Genomic DNA, 14,393 nt, shown 5'->3' with positions numbered 1-14,393 from the left:
TCTCAGAGCTTGGCGAAGAGCCAGAGAGTAAATTCTCAAGGTCTCGTGGGCCAGACGGCCTCTTACAGTCTTCTTTGTTTGCAGCTCTTGAAAAATGTCAAAACCGTTGTTAGCTCACAGGCTACAAGGTAAGCCATGGGCTGGATTTGGTGTTCCGGTGATAGTTTGCTAACTCCTTGCCAGAAATTGTAAGGTTGCTGTGAGAATCAAATGAAATGTGAACACAAGTCTGCTCCACGTGCTAGATGCTACTATTTTCCTACTAGGGATAATAATTATCTATAAATAGTAGATAGTGACACCAGGCACTGCTCTAGGCATTGGTGACTCACAATGGACAGAAGAGTAGGGACCTTTCTTCACAGCAGGTGGCCGTTTGTTTTGGTCACGGCAGTAACTTTGGGGGAGAGGAGGGAATATGTAAAAATGTGCATCCAGGGGTGCCTGAGTGGCCCAGTTGCTTAAGCTTCTGACTCTTGATTTCGACTCAGGCCATGATCTCCTGGTTCGTGGGTTCGAGCCCTGCATCGGGCTCTGCACTGACAGTACAGAGCCTGCTTGGGATTCTCTCTCTCCCACTATCTGCCTCTTGGTCTCTCAGAATAAATAAATAAACATGTTTTAATGTGAACGCAACCCATGGGGCCTACATCCTGGTTTCTGTTATGATTTGGGAGACCCGTCAGGGCAGGAACCTGAGATATGCATCCTCTTGTCCAAACCCTATGGCTTTTGAAGACAAAATCACCTGGCCCTTCGACGTGGTCCTGTACCACAGTTACTGTGCAAATAGTCCCAGTTCTCCCCATACCCTGCCCAATGTTAACTCCCCCCACCACCACCACAACCCAAACCAGCTCCTAAAAGCCCCTTTCACTGTAGGAAGCTCCAAGATGCCTTACTTGCTCTGGCACAGACAACCATAATGGGTTGATGTGTGTGCCCAGGGTTTCCCAGAGTCAGAATAAGCATCTCCTTTGTGTCTATGGCTCCAGACACAGCGTCAGAATTTCTACAGAAGATCACAAACTACATTTTTCGAGAACCTGTTATGTGCCAGGAACAACCCTAAGTAATGCTCATAACTCTGTGAGCCAAGGGTTACATTATTCCCATTTTTCAGATGAGGAAACTGAGGCTCGGAGAGGTAACACATATTGCCCAAGGCTCCCTGGTAAATAGGTGGTGACCAGAGCATGTTAAGCACAGGGCAGCATTTGCTGATCCCAGAGGCTGTGCATTCTGGCTACTACACCACACTCCCTCTGCAGGAAAGGACTTAATCAACTGTGCCTCTTACGTGCCCCAAGGAGACGCTGATTCTGACCACCATGTCCAGTTCACGGGGAGCGTGGGGGTTATCTGGGAACATAAGCTGGGCAGGCACAGGGGTACCATTGCTCCCATCCTGTGCGCATGGCAGACATTGCACATCGAGTACAGCACTCTTTCCCATGAAGCCCAGACCCAAGTTCCTTCTCCACACGGAGCACCGGCCACCACTAACGGATCAGGGCTTCGTCATGATTGGTGATGACAGAAAACTGTGCTCGAAACGCCATCGCCGACAAGGTGAGGCAGCAGCAGCTTGCTGGCGTCATCTCAGAGTCACATGAAGGGCCTCAGAGAAACCAAGAATGTTAGAGAAGCCAGAAGATAAATAACGTTTTGATGTTCTAAGAAAAGGAAGCAATTGGGCTCAATCTCAAGAACAATTCAGGGTCTTCTTAACTGCTCAGCTAGCAAGTAATGTACAAAGCATGAGGCGTTTACCAAGATCTGACGGCCCTCCCCAGAGAATGCCGGATGAAGTCACTCTAATTTCCTTGCTGACAAGGTGCCTACACGTGAGACTGATAATATCTGTATTTGTATTCACTCTACAAATGTTTGTGGAGGGACCACCATATGTAGGCACTGAGCTGGCACCGTGGATGTGTGGAGAATGCAGTAGGCAGAGCCTGTGTCCTGGCAGGTGGGGGCTGCACGGTGAGAGCCGGCACACAGCCAGGGGACACGCACAGCACCACTGATTACAGTGAGTTCGTAGGGAAAAACCAAGGCAAGCCAAGGAGACGGACTGATGAGGAGGCAAGTCGGAGCATCGGGTAGGGTGCTTGGGGAAGGAGATGTCAGGGCTGAGACTGAGGGAGGTGGGAAGGGAGCCACGCAGGTCACTGGGGCGAGAGCATCCCAGGCTGAAGAAACGTGTGCTGGGGTCCGAGGCGTGTGCGCAGGTTGTGTGAGGAGCATCAGGCCCGTGAGGCTGAAGCGGAGGCAGAGAGGGGGAAGGAGGGGCAGAGGAGGGTAGGGATGCAGAAGGAGGGCTTTTTAACTGAGGTTCCATGTGGCAGGTAGCTGGGTTCTACCTCCACACAGCAACTTGAAGTCTATCAAGACAGGAGAACTTGCCTGGGAGACTAAGGCTCAGAGAGATGTTTCAAATGTTTCCTGGGAACATTAATGGAGCAAAGAAGGGACTGGGAGAATATGATAAAAGGCAGATTTTAAAACCAAATACATGGGTACAATACACACTCTTATGACCCAACAATCTCAGTCTTAGGTATATACCCAACAGAGAAAGGAACCAGGTTCACCATGAGGCATGTTCTAGAATGTTCACAGCAGCACTGTTCACAGTTGCTGGAAATGCTGACCCACTGAAGAATGGATAAGTACGTTGTAGTGCATTCACACCATGAGATACCCTAAGGCATCTTAAACTGTGTGATTGTTTACATAAAGTTCAAAAATGGGCAAAACCAATCCACGCTGCTGGAATTCAGGACCGTGGGGCGTGGGGGAGGTGTTCATCCTTGGTCTGGTCTGGGTGCTGGTAACTCAAGGATGCTCAGTTTGAAAATTCATCGAGCTACATGTGTCAGATCTGTGTGCTTTGTGTGCTAACTTTCCAAGAGCCACTGATAAAAATAAGTAGTTTAGTGTGGTTGAGACAAAGCCAATAAACTAGCATGACTGATTTAAAAAAACAAAGGCCTGGTTCAAGTTTAGTACTTGTTAGCAGAGGAACGAGGCAAATCAACACCTCGGTCTTCCCGTCTGTAACGGAGAGGCCCTAAATCAAGGGCCAATGAAAATGCGCATAAAAGTCCTTCAGAACATAATTTTCACGATACTGGTGTTAGTTGTCACTAGTAGAATCTCACCTAAGGAGTGCCCAGGGATCATATGAGTCGCTGGAAATGGCCCACAGACTCAGTTCTTGCCATGTTTTCCATAATTCTATAATGTTATAAACCACTTGGGTGACAAGAACGTAAATGCCTCCCTTCCAAAGGTTAAGAAGTAACCGAGTTGACAGAATCCAAATGACTCCAACAAACTAGCAGGTTGGGAGGAAACGAACAGAAGAATCTCAACAAAGCTAATTCTAGTGTGACCCATTGAGGCTCCAAATACAGCTTGCAGAAGCATGGGCCCCAACTCAAGGGGAAAAAGCATTTGGAATCCTGTTGACCCTCCTGTAAAATATAGGATTGTTTGGACAGAAACAGGAATGTGGGTCAGGAGATTCTTCTCCAGTCCTTCCTTGCTACACAGAGCATTGCTGGAGCCCTGTGTCTGGGTCAAAGGTCTGCCCCTTCCCTGTCCCAGGCCCAAGCAATGGTGACAAGGACTGTGTCTGGCAGAATGTCAGCAAAGTGCTAGCAAATGAGTGTAAACACGGCTTACACTACCCTTCATCCCAAATCCAGACTGGTAAAAGTGGTAATGGGGGCACCAGGTTCCCCTACATCCCCTCAGTGTGAGACCCCAGAAATCCATCACCAATGCCTCGGTTTCCTTCAGCGAGATCCGACTGTGGTGATTCCCAGGGCAGACTGGGAAGGGGATTGGCTCTATCATCCATGTCTGATTCTAGTTCCAAGAAAAGTGCAGAGACTCAGAGCCAACGTGGAGGCAAGACAGTAGACATCGGTGGCCAATACTGGAAACAAGCAGTCACAACCTTCCCCTCCTCCCCTGGACCACACATACTGCCATTTTCACTCACAGCCATGCTGTTAGGGAAAGGTGAGACTGGACTCTGCCTTGGGGACACATGTGCTAGAGGTTAACCCAGACCCCGGCACCCACACGAGTCATTAGTGGGGCGGGTTCAGGCTCGCAGCTCACTGGACCTCAGCAGGGGGAGATGGGTAGGAAGAGGTAGCTGGCTCAGGGCCAGCTGGAGGCTGACCACCTGGCCGTGGCCCTGGCCTCCAAGTGGGGAGGTCAGCCGCACAGGATCCAGTGTCCAAAGAGATAGAACAAATTTATCTCCACTCAGCCTAGATCATCATCCATATGAGTCCAATCCAGAGGAGGACACAAGACAATGGCCAGGGCCAGAGTGACAAGGGTCCAGTGGGTTGGGGAAGAGTCAAGAGGGGCCCAGGAGTCAGGGCTCCAGCCACAAACTGAGGTTAGAATAGGACTCCAGCACCTGAGACTCCGTAGAGTGAGTCACTCTGTCAACGGGAGCCCTGCCACGGGACCAAAGCCAAAGAAATCACACTCAGTGGGTAGCTGAGGAAGGCTGGGCATGGCAGATGTAAGATTTTTCCAGGACTGAGGGCAGCAGGATGGAGGCCAGGGGCCCTGTTCACATGGAGCCAGGGCCTTGACGAGACCTGCTAGGCATGGCAGGACTTCTGGACATGGATGTGACCCAGTCCAGATCAGGGGGCAGCCCTGGCAGAGGAAAGTCAAGCAGAGTGCGTTTGCCAGGGGGGAGGAATTCCCGCAGCAGGAATCTTGGGAAAGCCACGCTCAGAGACGTTTCCTCCACCCTGCAGGGCCACCAACCCGGGGTCCCAGCACCCAACCCCGGCCCAGCCCCCCAAGCACTCTGGTCCCCTCGCCAATGGTCACCTTTGGCAGATGAGCCCAGTGAAAACAGTTCTTGATGCCGCCTGTTCTGTAAAACCCACTCCTATTTTTCAAATCTCAACTGCTGGGCATTGCTAAAAGTCAGAAAGACTTTTCCACATCAGCTGCCTTTGACCAAGTTTTCCCGTTCGCTCGTTCCACAGGGAAAGCCCAAGGACCTGTGATTTCGCTTGGTCATCAGGCTCTGGCTCTGTGGCCACAGATGTCTCCGCTGTGTTACTTCGGTACATGTTGAAATTGTAAAAAATCATAACAAAGGGTGGCTCCTGCACTGACGCATGCTGAGGCCTCACAATGCTCGCTGTCATCGAGGGGCTGATTACCCAACTCCATTTATCAAAGTGCCACTTCTCTGACAGCCCCTAATAAATATCCTGCGAGAGACCCCGCACCTGGCAGCCGTGGCACTCGGCAACACGCCGCTAACCTAATTTGCTAATTGCCGCTTTCCCCATTAATTTTAGTCCTGTCTTGTTTGGTGTTGACGTGGAGGAAAAAGAAATAGGGTGGAAAAAACAGGCAAGAAAGAAAACATCTCGGGGTCCCCCAGCGTGTGCACCCTCCCCCCGACTCCTTCACACAGCCGCTCACTCACACTCACACCTAAATACCAACTTCATCCCTTTCTTTTTCTCACCGAGGCTGAAGGAGATTACACACTTAAAGGTGCAGGCACCAGATTTCCCCAAACAAAATCCAGACACGTGTCTGATAACGGAATGGAAAGTCCGGACCGTGGGGCAGAGGCCCTATACCGCAGATAGATGCGTACTGATGCATACTGTATCTGAAGTCATCACGACCAAATAGGGCTTCGAGGGGTTAACAAGTCCAGCCATCAGCCCTCCAGCCTGGGCTCAGCGTTCCAGACCCTCCCTATGGCATAGAAGGACTCTGACTCCCTTTTGGTCTCACTCTGAGCATTGATGTCCAAGATAATGGCACAGAAGAATGCTCGGGGACAGGGCTTTCCAGCCAGGACTGACTCTCCCTCTCACCTGGGCTGGCCATGCCGCCTTCTCCTTCAACTGTTCCTCAATTCCCACCCAAAGTCTCAATGATGGAGAGGTGGTGTTGTGGGCTGTCTGATTACAGATCATTGTTGATGAGCCCAGTGGGTTCATTCAAAGGCCCATCGAGAGGCAAAGGCAAGAATGGAGAACTCCAGCCACGAGCAAAGAGGAAGGAAGGCACACTCTCTTCTCTGAGATTAACAAAATTTCCCATCTACAAAAGGAGAAGGATGCATCACTCACCCAGGAGCCCGCAGATGACATCCTTCTCCGTCCTGGAGCGCGTGAGGCTCGGACAGTCGGCCGGCACCCATGCGCGGCAGAGTGAATGTGTCCACAGATTCTGTTTATCTCCTGTACTTCCTTTCGGTAGATTTCACTGCAGGCAAACCTGCAACGGGAAGCAAGTCAGTGCTGTGGCAGACCATGTTTTTATGTTTAAGTTGACAGAGATCATGCATGCTGGCTGTTACACAAATTCCCACCTTCAGAAAGGTCCAAAGAGGAAACCCAAACTCCTTCCTGTTGTCTCAGACGTTCAGAGACCGCCAACATTCAGCCCTTTAGTTATTTACAAACCTCACACAGTGGGTGCTGTTTTACCAACAGATCATGCTAGTAAACCACCTGTCTTGATTTTTAACTCCCATGTCAAAGAGCGTTTACTGTGCCTCTCAAAGCATACCTCTAGCACCCTTTTTTTAACATTGTATCAGAATGATCTAACTAGTCCCCCATAGGTAGACATTTAAGGTGTTTCCTTTCTTTTCCTATCCACAAGGCTGTGATACATAGCCTTATACCTACACCTTTATGAATCTGTCCACTTACTACCTCAGGATAAAGGACTAGACGTAGAAGCACCAGCTTAAACCATGCATACATTTAAAATTTAGATACACTTTCTCATGTTGTGTCTCCAGAAAATGTGTATGAATTTACATTGACTCCCCACAGTGCCAGAGGGTTTCACTTCCCTACAACCTTGAAGAAGTCAGTTATTTTTAATTTTTAACCATCGCCAGTCTTCCAGTAACAAGTGATCTGTTTCTATTTGCATTTCTTGGATTACTTGTGAAGTTCAGTGTGTGTTTATGTTTGCAGGACATTCAGATGTATTTTGTGAATTACCTCCCCTTTGCCTTTGCTTGCTTTTTAATGAGAGTATTGGTCTCTTTCTTATTAATTTGCGGGAGCTTTTTATTTATTAGGGATATTGGTCCTTTGCCATGTGCATATTTTTGATATCTTCCTTACCGTGATCATTTTATTATTTCAACTTTTTTATAGTTTGACTCTATGATAGTGGACAATATCAAGAGCATTTGCCCATAATGAAATCTACGATAGGGAAGTACATGAGATAAATAGAATCTGTGGACACATTCACTCTGCCCAGTGTGGGCGCCAACCGACCGTCCAAGACTCACACGCACCAGGAGGAGAAGGAAGTCATCTTCACACCTGTGGGGGAGGCACCCCTAAAATCTACCACCCCCCTCTCTCGTCCAGCTGCCCCTTCCCTAAGTGGATGACAAGTTTCCCGGCGGCCTGACTTCCAAGAAGCAGAGAGCCAATGGCAGAAATTGTGCTCAGATGCAGGGGCGCCTCCTGGGTTCTGGCTTTGACAAGAGTCAGTAAGGCCCCTGACAGCTCAGGTCCTGAACCTGGATAGCACACCCAATTCTTTGACCCCAGATCGCAGCGCAGACCATGTGTCCTCACCGAGAAGGGCAGTTTGACCAGGAGAGGGGACCGAGTGGGAAGAAGAGGAAACCAGAGAAGGGCTGCCACATTCGGGTACATCCGCCAGTCCTTCATTCCTGGGCTCTGAGGCCAGCTTACTGCTGACGGTAGAGAATGAAGTGTGGCTGGTCACATACACTGGGGGCAGAAGGCCAAGGACAAGGTCCACCCGTGCAAAAGTGTATGGGCACCTGTGCGTACACCCCAGCCTTGTGGCATCTGCAGACGTGTCCACAAAGCCGTGCGCTGAACACATGTGGGGGTGAATGAGGCTGCTGTGCACGAGCCACCAATCACCCTGCCCCAGCACGTCCATGTAATCGTCCATTGCATGAGGACAAGTGCACCTTGACAGACACTGGAGACATGCATCTTTGTCCGTATGTGCAGGGTTATAATATTGGACATTAGACCCAGGGCAGTGACTTTAATGAGTGCTTTCCAGATTCCTACCTTCAGTCCCACAGGAACTGAGTCCACATCAAGACTGAGCCCATGTGTTTGGAATACCCCTCCCTCCTATGCCTAGAAAACTTCTATTCTTACTTTAAAACCCAACTCATTTATCCCCCTTCTTCCAGAAAATATCCTCCATGGAAAACTCTATCACAGGCCCAATAGTCTGTTACATTTTTCATAGCACATTCCAGTTATCTGTGTGCCTGTATTCCCCCTTACTAGTCCGTGACACCCTCCAGGTGACAGCCTCTGGGCCTGGGTCTTACTCCTGTCTGGACCACAGCACTCTGCTCCTGACACTCCGGAAGCAGAATAAACATTTGCAGAATGAGCTCTTGAATCCTGGCTCTCGGGCCGGGGTTGGGCACTGGGGCCCCTGTTCTTGAATCAGATGCCAACAACAGGGTGAAACAAAGACATTTAGACGCCCCTGATTCCACTACGTCAGTGGCGGCAGGAAAGGCTGTAGATATGTCTGGACTTGCTTGATCAGAGCAGTTACTAAAAGCCCCCGGGGACCCAGAGACCCCAAGCAGGTAAGCATTAGAAGCCATTCTTCTTTCCACCGCAGCCTGGGGTGGGGGTGGCAAACCGTTTCCTGAAAGACCACATAGTAAAGAGCCTTGACTTGGAAGGCTATGTGATCTCTGTGGCTCCTACTCAGCTCTGTCATTTGGAAGTGGTCACAGACAATGCATGAACAGAGAAGCATGGCTGCAGTCCAGTAAAACTCCATAATCGGCCAACCTCCAGTCTAGAATTCTGAAGTGGCAGGAAGAGACGTTCACACCCGCCTGTGATAGCAGAGGGGACCTAACCCATGAGCACATCTTCTGAGAACCACACACTCAGACCTTACGGCAACATTTAACATGATGCCAGGGCAGAGACCTACCTGCTGGAGGCTGCAGAGCGGGCTGTCGTGTCTGGTTGTCCAAGGTGTGCACTGCACAAATGAGGAGTTACCATTCGCACAGAGTGTGATATGAGTGGTGCCCTCCTTGAGTTGGACAATGTGTCATCCTTGCCTGAGGGTCACCAAGGAGCCCCACATTTGTGAGAAACTCATAGGGGACCACATGGACTCTTGGTTGCTATTTAACTAATTCAAATACTTGAATGATAGAAGTGTCTTCTCCCAAATAAGGATTATGAGCTACTAACTGTGTGTTTGGAAACAGCTTGGTGGGGACTGGCACACTGCATGGGGACAGTTTGAGGATGAAGGGGGCTGGGGCCGGAAGGTCCCCAAAGGGAGAAGATCACCTCCAGTGAAGAACTATGGAGGCTAAGACAAAGCTATTCTTGTCGAAGCTGAAAGGACACCTGACCTGGGGACAGAGAACTGCCTGGCCCCAGTGCGCCTCTGCTGGGAGCCTCCTGCTCTGTGCCTTGGCTGCTCCAGGACCCAGGAGTCAGCAGGGGCCTCTGTTAGAATCAAGTCTTCACCTTCCCCCACAAGGGGTGCGAAGTGGCCCTGGGGAGGATGTGCAATCCTCCTGCAGCCCCAAAGGCTCCAGGGACCCCAGAGCCAGGATGGGAAGCACCCCGGGCCCGAGACCTGGCTGCAGCTGGCCCCAGGTCACTCCCAGGGTAAGCCTGCTGTCCAGGGCTCAGCCATTAACTTCACTGAGCTTCTTTCTAACAGCTACACATGAACAAAATATTGCCCTGTTCCCCGTTACGTTAAAAGGGCCTAGTAAAGAATAATGGCAAAGATGCTCGCAGCCAAAAGCTGCTCTTGATGGCCCTTTAAGCAAGATTTACAGCAGGCATTTAGCAGTGTCCCTGGAACGCTTGCTGGCACCGATCGGTGGGAAGTACGTGCGTGGCGCCTCCCCGGGCCAGCAGGCAGGCCCATCCTTCATCCCCGGCAGCTCAGCCTGCCCCCTGCACGGGGCCGGCTCCCCCATGGGCCCTGCCCAAGTCCATTAGGCCCTTGCCTGGGCTGCCTACTAATAATCCCAGCTGTCAGGTGCCTCAGGACCAGGCCAGATAAAAGCCTGTCCTAACTGATGGCCTGGGAAGCCATGGGATGTGCAGGGATCTGAGAAACTGAGGCAGGGATGGGGAGGAGCATAGAACACAGAGGTATTCAGGGTCCCTCGAGAATAGAGGGCCATGTTTACCTGTTCATGCAACATGCATTTATTGAGCCCCTACTGTGCCAGGCAAGCTGGGTAGGGAGGAGCTCCCTGCCCTTAGGAAACGTATTACCTGGAGGGAAAAAGAAATAGTCAGCTATCAACAATAATAAACTATGACAATTCTTTTGATAAGGAGAGACCAACGTGGGAGCAAATATATCCCAGCTCAGAGCCATGCCCGAGGACAGGGGACCTTCCTAAGACGTAAACCTGCACTATCCTCTATGGTGGCCACCACCTCCGTGTGCTCCCGGGAAATTGTAGTGTGGTTCATGCAAATTGACACGACCAAATTTCAAAGCACAAAGGAAGGCATGCAAAATGGCTCATTAGTCATTTAGTTATTGACTACATGTCAGATTGATAAGATTTGGGATATATTGGGTGAAGTAACATGTATTTTCAAAATTAATTTTACCTGTTTCTGTTTACTCTTTTTAACGCTACTCCTGGAACATGTAAAGGTGTGTGGCTAACCCGCATCTGTGCTGGCGTCGTGTTTCTGCTGGACGGCATGACCTGAAGGATGAAGCGGGATCAGCCAAGAGAAGCTGATGGAGTATAGACCAGCCACTGAAGGGTGGGCAGCCGAATCCACCCTACTGAAAGAAAGTCAGAAGTCTGGATCCGACAAACTGGGCTCCAGAGAAACTGAGGCAGAAACCCCTCTATCAGATCGTGCAAGCCCATTGCATGCCGAGAGCAGGCTGTAAACTCCATGGGTAAGCTGGAAGCCTCTGGCTGCACAAGTCACTCCAGATCCCACTGAAAGGTTCTGCCTCAGTTTCCCCCTACCTTCAGCTTCAGCATCCCGACCTTCTGAATGCCTGGCGCTGTGCTCTGTATTGCACTTGAATCCTTTTACTCAAGACTTATAAAGACCCTGTTAGATAGATGCACCGTGGCTAAGCACGTGTTAGAAACAATCCCTTGCCCATTAAGATCCGAGGGTTTCACCTTCCGTCTTTCATTTCCTAAATAACAAAACGACACCTGGGACAAAACTGCAAAATCTGTCTTATCTCATATGCCTCCTCCAACAGATTGGGAGTGACGGTCTAAAACACTGTGTTGAGAAGGATTCAGAGGTGCCACAGAAGAGAAGCCTCGGGTGATTCACAATGTCTGCCGCGGAAGCTGGCTTTGTGTGGGGTTGCCATTCTTGATCTAGGTGGAGACCATAGTCCCCGGTGAAAGTGTCCAAAGCAGACCTATAGCCCGGCATTGAGTTGATTAGACACTCAGCAGCTCACGGGAGTGTGTAGAGATTTCACTCGACGGCAAGGAAGTATCACAACATATCCCCTCAAATATACCAGGGTCTCAAGTCTGTATTCAGAAAGGTTATAGGGTTAGGGGGTGGGGGGAGTGCCGCTGATTCAGGCCAATGAGACCACACCTAGACTACACACTCTAGGTGGACATCACAATCATGAGGACACTCAGAAAAACACGACCCGCTTGGACGGGGGTCACAGGAACGCATTGTGTGAAGGCCAATTGTATGACCTGGTCACTGGACCGGGCAGCATGACCATTCTCTTCAATACAGAGTCAGACTCCACGAGTTCAACAAATATTTAATAAGCTTCTACTAAGTGCCAGGCACTGTGCCAGGCTCCGGGCATACAACATTGAATGTGGCTCATCTTCCACAGGCCCCTGCAGGTCCACTTGCACCCTCCTCCACTCCGCTCTGCACCCCAGGAAAATGGCCTTAGGGAAACGCATCCACAGCCTCCCCTCCCCTCTGGCTTCCAGTCAGACTCAGCCAGTGAGACCCAGAAGGTAGGAGTAAGGTCAAGGTATTTGCCAAGGTGCTTCCAGTGACTTGACCTACAGCCTCTCCTCCTGCCAAGTGGCCCTCACCCCTCTCCTCCAAGTTCCGGTGCCAGTCCCTTCCTCTGCCCCTCAGCCACTGGGTAAGAACAGCTTCATTTTAGTATTATTATTAATTTTATTTATTCTTTTTAAGTAGGCTCCACACCCGCCATGGGGCTCGAATCCACGACCCTGAGATCGAAAGTCGCAATGCCATACTGACTGAGCGAGCCAGGCATCCCAGGAACAGCTTCTTACTGCTGCTAAGCCCTGGGACACTGCACCTCCCCACACCGAATCTCTTATACCCGTCCACCCCTTGTAGATATAGATAGTCCCTGCGGGACGCAAGTGTGACATCTGTGTCTTGCCAGGAATGAAACAGGCTTAGTCCCTGCCTTAATGGAGCCTAGACACACGGGAACAGGAAAACATAATGGCCAACTGAAGTAGGTTCATAGAGACAAGACATGATAAGCAGCTGGGGGAGAGGGCAGCACTGAATGACATGGGTGGTCGGGGAGCCTCCTGCAGACTTGGGAAGAGAGTGACCTCAGTGGAGAGCTGTGCTCTTCCATGTGATCCAGGAGCAAGGCAGCAGGAGACTTCAGCTCCCCAGATTTCTCCAGTCTGGAATCAGCAGCCCAGGGAAATGGAAGCTTCCTCGGAGATACTTCCTGGAGAGGCTGCAGGGCTCCTGGGTACAAGGTTTCGTCCTAGAAGGGGCAGGACTGGTGGTGTGCCAGAGCCACCCTGTCCTGGGAGGGTCTCCCCAGCCCTCTGGTGCCCACCTGGAATCTTGATACAATACCACACCCCTCCCATCCACGTGGGGCAGAAGAACAGAGATATGGGAGTACTAAACTATGTGTGGCAGAAGATGGGCAAAATCACCACCCTCTATGCCAGTTCCACAGGGGAGAGAAGAAGGAATGCTGGGTCAATGAGAAAAAAGGGGGTTTTAGCACACAGTACGTCTGTCCACTGAATACAAGGGGCAGTCAGGTTTCTAGAATCTGCCCCACTCCCTAAGATATAAGATGGAAGAGCAAGGAAAATTTTGCTTCTCTTGAAATAAGGAGAGGAGCCAGGATTCCCTTCTTCCTCTGAAGCTGGAATCCAAGGGATCCATCCAGTGGTTCCCGGCCCCAGACACCCATTCCAGCAAATCACTTGGAAGACTCTTTGAAAGTACCCATGCCAGGGCCTCACCCCCCAAAATCCTGATGTAATCAGTCTAGGATCTAGTGTGCAGCGGATCAAGAGCCCCAGCTACAAAGAGTTGAAAAGGCTAAAGCTGGCAAACAGAAAGAGCAGAGCATCCCAAGGGACCACTGGAATGGGCTCTCATGGAAGGAACATTCTCTAAGTTACTGGCAAACTGTAGAATGAATCAGAATCATCTGGGTGCTTAAAATTTGGAAGATTTGAAATCTCCACTCCAAAAGGGTCTGGGAATCTACATATGAAATAAGCTCTCAGATGGATTAAGGAACATAAATGGAGTGGGGGGAACACTGCTTTGGGGGAAGGGGTGGATGGATACTCAGATCACCTCCAACACTTCAACTCCCAGTTGAGAGTTGGGGGGAGGAAGCTAGCTGGTGGGGGGCGGGGGTCAGTGGGGCAGGCACCACCCTGCAATCTTCCTTGTGAAAAAATAAAATCATGTGGATAGAAGGGGCTGGCTAGATTGAGGAAAGACTTGAAAACGATGGATGCCTGGTGGGTAGGGAAGGGTGAGGGGGGCATTAGCGGTTAGGGAGGCAAAGTGTGAGGACTTAGCAGTGAAGAGGTGAGGTCAAGAGGAAGCTATGAGCAGTCCTGCACTCACCCCACTGGAAGGGGAGGGAAAAGGGGTGGACACTGAAATTCACAAGTAACTGAGCACTTATGTTTCCGAGGCATTGTAAATGCATTTAATCATGTAACCTTCGGGACAATGAGGAAATTAGTGTTATTCCCTCCTGTATGACATAAAGGACAGCGGAGAGGCTCAGAGAGGGGAGCAGGCTTACCTAACACCAGGGCAGGGTAGTGTCCGGAAGGTGTGAGCCCACAGGTCCCTGACGGGCTCTCACACGTCACAGCAGCCCCTCCCCTCAAAAAGCTGAGGGACTTTGTTGCTGTCACTATAGAGAAGGAGACAAGGAACCAGACCTCCATAAAAAGAATTCCTTGGGAGAAGAAAAGACCCAGGGAAGGATGGGGTAGAAAAAATCAAGGCAATTGTAGCTAAGAGAGATGAACAGACTTTTCCTTCCACCAACATTTGAGGGCTTAATAGACACCAGACTTTCTCCTAAACAGC

The sequence above is a fragment of the Suricata suricatta genome, chromosome 12 (assembly GCF_006229205.1).
Source record: "Suricata suricatta isolate VVHF042 chromosome 12, meerkat_22Aug2017_6uvM2_HiC, whole genome shotgun sequence".
Taxonomy (NCBI): Eukaryota; Metazoa; Chordata; class Mammalia; order Carnivora; family Herpestidae; genus Suricata; species Suricata suricatta.
The sequence above is the reverse complement of the archived record's forward strand: the minus strand, read 5'-3'. Positions refer to the sequence as shown.